This window comes from Temnothorax longispinosus, unplaced genomic scaffold, assembly GCF_030848805.1.
Source record: "Temnothorax longispinosus isolate EJ_2023e unplaced genomic scaffold, Tlon_JGU_v1 HiC_scaffold_424, whole genome shotgun sequence".
NCBI lineage: Eukaryota > Metazoa > Arthropoda > Insecta > Hymenoptera > Formicidae > Temnothorax > Temnothorax longispinosus.
The window spans coordinates 1-9,551 of NW_027270258.1; the positions used below are offsets into that span (position 1 = coordinate 1).

At 34.2% G+C, this 9,551-nt stretch overlaps 1 long non-coding RNA gene across 1 annotated transcript; it reads left to right on the forward strand.

The window, feature by feature from the left end:
- Nucleotides 1-1,682: 1,682 nt before the first annotated feature.
- Nucleotides 1,683-9,278, forward strand: LOC139824538 (uncharacterized). Its single transcript, XR_011735167.1, has 3 exons — nt 1,683-1,945; nt 8,253-8,504; nt 8,865-9,278. It is a non-coding gene; the product is annotated as an uncharacterized lncRNA (long non-coding RNA).
- The last annotated feature ends 273 nt before the right edge of the window (nt 9,279-9,551 follow it).

A 9,551-nucleotide genomic window follows, 5' to 3' on the forward strand; every position in this document is an offset into this window, starting at 1 on the left:
TTATATGGTTAAATCTTTTTAAGTATAACTTTATATAATCATATATGGTTTTATATACTAGTATATTATCATGTGTGATCATGTAAAAGTATATTTATAAGGTTAAAGATAATCATATATGAATATATACTCTATAATGGATCTATCCATATAAATTTATATAACTGTTATAAATATTCTTCTAATAGTATATTATTTTACTTGACAATATCAAATTAATATAAAATATATTATTTTTAGTTTCAGTTTACACAATTGCGTTTTAAGTTCGACAAAATCCATATATTGGCACGCAGTGCCAATTTAAAACACTGAAACATGTATTTAATAATGATTGATATTGTGAAATATTATTAAGCATCAAAATCCGCTTCGACCAAGAACGGTACTTTTCATTGCTTAGATATATGTTATTTTAAGTTTTTTTTTTCTAATTTTGCATAAGATACTTAATTTTTTTAATTGACATATTAATTTTTACTTTCCATGGAAAGGTTGAAGGTTTGGTTGAAAGTCTGTTAATTTCCATGTAAAATTGTAGTATCTTATAAACATCTAAAAAAAGCAAATTTATGTAGATTTTTATGAATTTACAAGTTGTAAAAGGCTTAAAATTTTGTCGTTTTTTGTAGAACCTTGTAGTATTGTATGCAAAATTACAACCATTCACGGATCAGAAATTTATATAGGTAAAAAATTGTACATTTATGTATTTTTCTATTGGACTTTACAACAGACTATACGAAAATAAAAAGATAAGTATTTTGACTTCTGCAAATTAAGAAGTTATTAATAAATAGGTGAATTTTGGAAGATTTGTGTAAAAACTTGTAACATTTAACTAAAAATTACAAATTTTAATTAGCCATAATTGTAATAAATTTTTGAGCTGTACAAACAAATCGGTATTGTTAGTATTTGTACGTAGTTGTAGTATTTTATGAGAAACTAAAAACTGAATTAGATTCTAAGTTGCATAGTTTTACGATACGTAAATTGTAGTAGATTTCTTAGTCATTTATAAATAATTGTAGTATTCTACAAGTAAGCAAATGTTTTAATTTTTAAGATTTTGTTTTTTCTTAAATTTTTAAAATTTGTAGATCTTTGTACTATTTTTTATAAAATTGTAGTTTTTCATAGAAATTTTTTCCGCTAGGGCAGCCGAAGTAGTCTACCACGTAAGACGGTTGGCTCACGATCCAGAGGTCCCGAGGTCTCGAGTTCGAATCCCATCAAGGTAAGTGTGTTTTTCAAGTACGAGAAAATATTTATAATCATAGGTTGCATCTTAAGAAACAAATTTAGTTAAAAAGTAGTAATAAAATTTAAAAATAAATATAATTTTTTTTATGTCGGGTGAATTTCCTCATTAAAGAGTGTTTTAATTCTAGTATTTCCTTGTAGTCTACTGTACTCAAATAGATATAGAAATGTGTAGAATATCAGTATTAGTTGTAGTTTGGTGTAGTTTTATCGAAAAATTTATAGATCAAGATGCACTAAAAAAATACAAATATTTACAAAAGTGTTCCAATTCTAGCATTTTCATGTAGGATTTTGTAGTACTTCTTCAATTTATGTAGAATTTAATAGATTCAGGCAATTATAATTTATAGTTTTTTGTAGTACACTTTTATTTTTTTTTAAATTTTGTATAAATATTTCCGCCAGGGTAACTATATTACTTGACACCGAAGCAGACACCACAGACTCCAATAAATTGGTCTAACATTCAGAACCCACTCGAATGTGAGGAGGTCTATAGAGTGAAATAATGAAAATTCTTTCGGATGAAACCCTTCTGCAAAATAGTGAAACACAAGTCAGCTCAATGCCTGGATAATTAGCAAGATTGAAACTAAAAATTACGGGGTCAAATTCCTTTCGGCAAAGAATGGCGGTGCCCCCACCACAGACGTCATCCGGTCTGTCATTTCTAAAGGTAATGTAATCGCTTTGAATAAAAAGTAGGAAAAAAGACCGAGCCAGGTCTCCTGCAAACAAATCACATCATATCCCAAGATCAGATTAGAAAACTCAAAAAGTTTCCCCGAGATACTCCTGCAATTCCACTGTAGAATCTTTAGAGCCATTAATTAAGTTTACGGAAAATTAAATCAAGGTATTGAAGTAAAGCCGAGGCTGTACATTTTTTAGAATTATCAGAGTTATACAGAAATTTTAAATCATTAAGAATGATGTCGGGTGTAGGGAAAGTGCTTGCAAGAGAAACAAGATTGGCCTCGATCAGACTAGTTTCCCCAGGAGGGGAGGTCTTATCAGGAGACACATCCATAGGAGAAGGACGAATTGTGTCATCCAACACAGACTGCGAATTCTTTGAATTCTCACTATGCACACTCCCTCTATTAGAACGTTTTCTCAAGTCAAGACTGGAGCTCTGAATCTCCAGTTTTTTTATTCCAAATCATATATGCATGACCTTTAAAGAGATTCACAGCTTGTTGACAGGATTTAATGTCTCTGACCTTAACGGTTTTCTTTGCTTGAGCAAATGAGGCATTCGTGTAAGCCATAACTGTATTAATCAGTTTGTGTTCAATAAAAACCGGGCACGAGGAATCCGAGGAGACATGACCTCCCCCGCAATTAATACATTTAGGTTCCGAGTTGCAGTCTTCAGCGTGATGCTGAAGACTACAATTTTCACATAATTTAATGTTTCTACATGACAGGGTAGAGTGTCCCCATCTATAACAATTCAAGCATTTGCGGACTCTGTTAATAAAAGGGAGAATCCTACATCTAACCCTTCAGATAAAGATATGAGAAGGTAAAAAATTAGCATCGAAAGTCACCTTAACAGAGGCTGAATCTAATAATTCGTTACTACAGCTATCTCTGAATTTAAGTCTTTCCAAAGAATGAATATTTAAAGGTTTTTCCGGCCAAGAGATGCCCGCTCGTATCTCATCTATAGATAAAGAGGGGTTAACATCTCTGATTACTCCAGTCCGAAAAATTTTGTAGTTCGGAGCATACGCGTATAAACCGTTTGCCGTTCGGCAAAACATTCTTGTTAGAAATTAAATCATTCGCATCCTCATGAGAGGAGAAATCGACACAGATCAGGTTTTTACCAAGTCTACGAATTTTGGAGACGCAATTATATTTGGTGCACAGCAATTTACCAATGCTCATGGGATGAAAATTGCCAATGTTCACGGACGAGGAGAGAGACTCGATATAAACCGGGTATGGTGCAACAATTTCATTCAAATATCTATTATTACTTTGTGAAAGAATAAATTTTTCTTTACCCCGTAATCTGGGCATCACCAGACTCACTCGTGTCCGACAAATTGCTATGTTCCAAATCAGCATCGTTGCGACGCCGTTTGTGGGAATTCTCCTTCTCCTTAGGAGACTTACGGTTCGTATTCTTCGGCATATTAAACTCAATATGCCGAAATAAGAGGGATCCACAAAATCAAAAATACAATAAACAAAATACGTATAAATCACTAACAAATAACTAATACTGAATATTTGTACAAAAAGATGCTTATGCTAAGTTATAATAAATGGCTTAATTAATCGCCTCGCTGATATGTAAAAACGTGTCGTAGAAATGTGATCACATGCGCAGAAAATGATAGAAAGTAAAAAAAAATAACCAAATCAGGAAAAATCATTAGAAAGCCGTACCACATACAGTTGTATAAGAAAGGAGAATATAAATGATCTAAGTAATATTGTACTATAAAATTGGAATCGAGTATTAAATGGTGTTAATTCTTCATTATATCAGAAGCCAGATCTATAATAGTCTACGGATGAGATCACGCGCGTAAATACGTGCGCAGGGAATGAAACATGAATAGCGAAGGAAATAGAAAAAAGTGATCACATACGCAGAGAAAGCGCAAATAAACAACAGAATGATCACGTTCGCAAGGAATGAGAAGGAGCAAACTAACACATAAATTTAAATAATAAAATCAAATCGATATTTGGTAGTGTTTAAATAATTACTGGAAAAAAAACAGATCATCATTATTATAACAAGCGACGATTTTTGAACATATACGACCGATGCGGTCACATACGCAGATAGCGTGCACGGAGTAATGTAATAACGTAGCAGTGCGAAAATTCGCTTAAATTATTATAAAGTGATAAATACACTGCTTATAATTCTATAAACTTTAGTTATACAACCAACTAAAGTAAAATCACACAAGTAGACAAAATAACGCTAATATGCAACAAGTAAACACGTGCATAAGACGCATGGGCCAAATAACAAAATTCAATACGATGTACGAGCAACAATTTCTACGATTAAACGAAAGGGAATATTTATATATAATAATGGTATATCAGCTTTAAAGCTTTCAAACACGATAAAAGAATGTGAAATCGCGTGCGCTGAGCACGCAATTGATCACGTGCACACAGAATGGTCGCTCGTATAGAATGAAAGAAAAGGAAAGTAACTAACAACTTAAAAAACGGTTGCATTAAAGCACAAATATTCAACTCCCGATTGTTGCTTTGCCAAAACTCACCCCACCGGAGAGATACTTTCCGTGAGCACCGTGACAATTTCTCCAGTCCTCCAGAGATTGCTCTCCGACTGCTCCAATATTACAGGGGCTGTTCCAGGATAAAAGCCAATGCTCTAGGTGTTTAAAACGTACAAGCTCGCGCAGAAGCCTGGGCTCAAGAATAGAAAAATAGGAAACGACACATTAACCGTAGAGTTGACGAAAAGAGATTGTGTATTTTTGACAATATTCAGATCCAAGTTAAATCAAAATAGCATTACAAACATGAATAGATTTGTTATGTATCGAACAAGATATATACTTTGCATTTTGTAATTCAAAAGAATATTCATTAGGAAAATAATCCTTTCCTGAGACGAAATTGAGATCGTACCTTTTTTAGATAATTCGTACCGTTTATACACGGAAATAGTTATCCTTTTTGTAACAACTTCACTATTTTATCTTGCCGTAATCCAGACTGATGTATTCAACCCATCTCAAAAAAGGAATGTTCACATAGAGTACAGAATTAATCAGACAAGTAAATATAATCACAAGAAAAGAACAATTCATATGAATTCATGAGTCAATCTGATTGTAATCAGTAAAGAAATGTGTGGCACAAAACACTTTATCACAAACAGTCATATAATTTTGAAAGAACTGTTATTATAAGAACAAATAGTCGAAAGAGATATTTTTACAATCCATTCTATATATATATATATATATATATATATATATATATATATATATATATATATATATATATACTGCTAACAAAGTAAAGCTTGAATATATTATTGACTCATGCATTCCAGCAATATACGAGAATAATTTGCAATATAATTAAATATAATTCGCAAGTTAAGTGAATATTAAACGCAAGAAAATGAATATTAAACGCCAGTAAATGAGTATCAAACGCAAGTAAATGAGTACCAAACGCAAGTAAATGTTTGTTTAAACGTAAAGAACTTATCATCCAATCGAATATAAGTTAATCTGTAAGAAGTAAATTAACACCACGTTATTAAAATTGTATTGACCTTGCTCAACATTATTAATGGCGATGTTTCGAATTTACGCGAAGTAAAATCTTTGACTTACAGTAAGATGGTTACAATCACGATATCAAGATTCAAGATAAAGTTCATTACACTGAAATCAGTTCTAGTATAATACCGCTTGCATTTACGTTAAGATCAAGCGTGACAGAAGTATTCTTCACATCAAAATATAATACCGCGTATACAGCCTGAGTCTTTCAATGTGTGGATTGATTAGTATCTCTGAAATCAAGAACCATCGTTATGTAAACGCATGTTTACACGCTGCTTCGTGATACACGTTAATGCATATTAACGCCTTTCTTTTTGAGACACGTTAAAGTATATTAACGCCTTCGTCAATTGAGACGTTCTGATTTAGCCAGAGATCACCAAATTTACCTACTATAAGTTTAGGTTTTCCGTGTTTTCGACCAATAATCCTCTGAAAGATAGTCTCAGTGACTAAGCTCATAAAAGGTCCATTTGTCGTGTAACGACATCGATATGGCGACGGTCGTCCTTCCTTTCCATACAATGGCGATTTAGCCAGGCTATTATCGTCGGCGCCTTCCTTCAAGTACGTCCTCGTTGACGTGTTGAAACACAGCAGCACGCTCTCCGAGAGTACGATATGCAGACTTCTCTGCGTACAATTTAATGCAACCAAATACGTCGCGCCTCTCGAACCTCGCAATGGCGAAAAGCCCAAGCCGACAATCCACGCACGATGCGCACCGACCGACTGCTCGTTCTCGAATGTTCGTCTCGTCGGGCTGCACGCACGAACACGCCCGCTTGCACATGCGCAGTTCCGCGGTCACAGCGCCGCAACGCGATCCGTCTCTGGGGCGCCACGCTACAAGCGCCGAAATCGCGTGCGATTTCGCAACTACCACGACGCCGCTGCAACGCTATAGGCTGCCCTCTGTGACAGCCTTACAGCACTATTCTTACAACTAGATTAACCGACTAGATGCCGCACACAACACAATCTCTCCTCGTCTGTTACTACCCATTTCTAACACCAGGCAACAAAGAAGAACAGCTGCTCCGTAGATTTACTCCAACAAAAAGGAGTCAAGCAAAATCCATTACAGAATGTAAAGTCTACCGCTTGTCATGGGCAGATACGAGCAGTGTGCCCGAACGCGACGAAAGCTCACGGCGGAATCCAGGTTTCAAGGTCGAGATTAATTTCAGCCATGGAGCCATTAATTATTTTTTTTAAATTATCTTTATAAAATTTGGTATACAATTATATACATATATACCGGGTGTTTCATTTTAATCGCCCCAGGCAAATATCTCAAAAAATATGAAAGATACGGAAAAACGTTTCAGACAAAAGTTGTTTGGTTCGAAGGGGGACATAAGATGGTGTCATTGGTTTGACCTTGAGTGAACGTGCCGAGGTCATATAGAGTTCAACTTTGTTTTTTTTAAATGGAACTCCCTATTTTTTTATTGCATATTCTTGTAGCTTACCTAAAGAGCTTTTTAAAACTTTATATTTGAGTATTTTTTCATAAAGTATTTTTCGAGTTACAAGGCTTGAAAGTTACAATCCCGCCGGCATTAGCATACCCAAGGTGTACCGGCCAGTGAAGACAAGACCCAACATTGATCCGGCCAATGAAGGCAAGAACCCAAGATTTGATCCGGCCAGTGAAGGCAAGACCCATGATTTGATCCGGCCAGTGAAGGCAAGACCCAACATTGATTCGGCCAGTGAAGGCAAGACCGATTGACTCACAAGTAAGGTCACATCGAAGTCACAGTGTGTATTTTTGGTTTACAGCAAATGCTCAAATGTACTACCATTCTGTTGGATACATAATTGCAACCCAATAACTTTTAAGCTTTGTAACTCGAAAAGTACTTCATGAAAAAATACTCAAATATAAGGTTTTGAAAAGCTCTTTAGGTAAGCTACAAGAATATGCAACGAAAAATAGGGAGTTCCATTTAAAAAAACAAAGTTGAACTCCATATAACCTTGGGACGTTCACTCAAGGTCAAACCAATGACACCGTCTTATGTCCCCCTTCGAACCAAACAACTTTTGTCTGAAACGTTTTTCCGTATCTTTCATATTTTTCGAGATATTTGCCTGGGGCGATTAAAATAAAACACCCGGTATAATAATAATAATAAAGATAATGAGTCAATATACTATCTAGTGTACCCGTAAAAAACTCAATAAAGTTTTGCAACAAAACTTTTTGACATGCATTCGAGATATTTTACGTTTTTTACGCCTTATTGTTTTACGCATTATACAATTTAGAGAGCAGCGCCGCTATTCGCGTGCTAACGATCACTTAATTAATGTCTAGGTTGTCCAACAATTCGATACGCGACTAGTCTTAATTTCTAATGTCTTGTTATCAAGATGATTCATCTGCCTATATTTATATACTGAATTTGGAGCACTTTTTTTGACTTACAAGTTACTTCAGTACTCTTTCTATTTATATGTCTAAAGTCTCTTTTAGGGGCAGCTTTGCTACTTCGAAGAAAATCATAGAATGCAAATAAAATCGAATAAACATTGGTTTTTCACAAAAATATGTTTCAATATATGTATATATATAAATTATAACGTGTATAATATATAAAGTGTAATATATATATATATATATATATATATATATATATATATATATGTAATTTCTGCCCACAGTGCTCTGAATGTTATGTGAGCCCAGTGCTCTGAATGTCATCTAGTTATACATATCAAGAATTTTTGATGGACTTCTTCAGAAGATAGGATACGAAGAAAATCCTAATGATGACGATATCACAAAGATGCTAAGGCTAGATGCCACGAAATGGGCATGTACCGTCAATTATGCAGAAGCGGAATGCAAGTTATATATTGACGGCAGGGAGCTGATGCCGAGGAGATCAATCTCGTTTACGCGAAGGAATTATCGTAAGTTATTATCGGTTTAACTTATTTTTTATTCTTTTCCAGTTTTAAGAGTTAGAAAAAGATAAAAATGCTCTCTTTTCATTTCATATATACATTTTACATGTCCTCCTCTCTTTTATTCACTTATACTATCTGTTGTACTTCGAAATCACTTATCTCTCTTATCTTCTTTCTTTTTACGTCTCCCTTTCCTTTGGTGTTACATAAAATTTGTAACTTTTCCATTTTTACTGTTAGTAGAACATGCTCCTCAAATTTGACAATTTATTTCTGAAACATTCCGTATTATATTATGCACTATTTAAATTAAACTATGTATAATATATATAAACTAATTATATGTATGTTTGTGAATTATAGCAATTAGATAAGGAACTAAAGTTTCGTCATATCTAAAAAATGGCACCACCGAAGGTATTACTCGGACAAAATCGACAAAACAGCACTGCAACTTTGAGGGAAGAAATAACGACCAGAAGTCAAAATTCTTTACAGAGCAATGTATTACGACAACCCAATGTTGGTAGAGAAACTCGCGCCAAGCGAAAAGCGGAAGTTTCGCCATCTAAAGAAAAAACGCATAAAAGATGCGCTTTTGCAAACATATATACAATAATATTTACTGTAGAAAGAAGTACTGTAGAAAGAATTTTAAAACATCAGCTTGTAGAAGATTAATTACATTCTTCTGTTGGAAACTAATGCTTTAATTTTTTATTTTATTCTCCAATAAAATATCCGTCTTATTCAAATAGAATCTATATAAATGTATACTAATTCAATCACTACTATTTGAAAATAGTGTGCCAAGGTGTCTATGCCCACGTTAACTCTGGCTCGGTACATACTGGAACATTCTCTGATGAATTATACAAAATGGCAGTGGCGGGGTTGTTACTCGCGTTGCTAATGAAGGACTTGGGAGGACGGAATCCAACATTAGAATACTATAGCGGTTATAAACTTGACGACATAAGAGATATTTGCAATCTTTTAAACCAGAGCTTGCATAGGAAACACAAAGAAGCATTAAAGTCCACAGCAAGT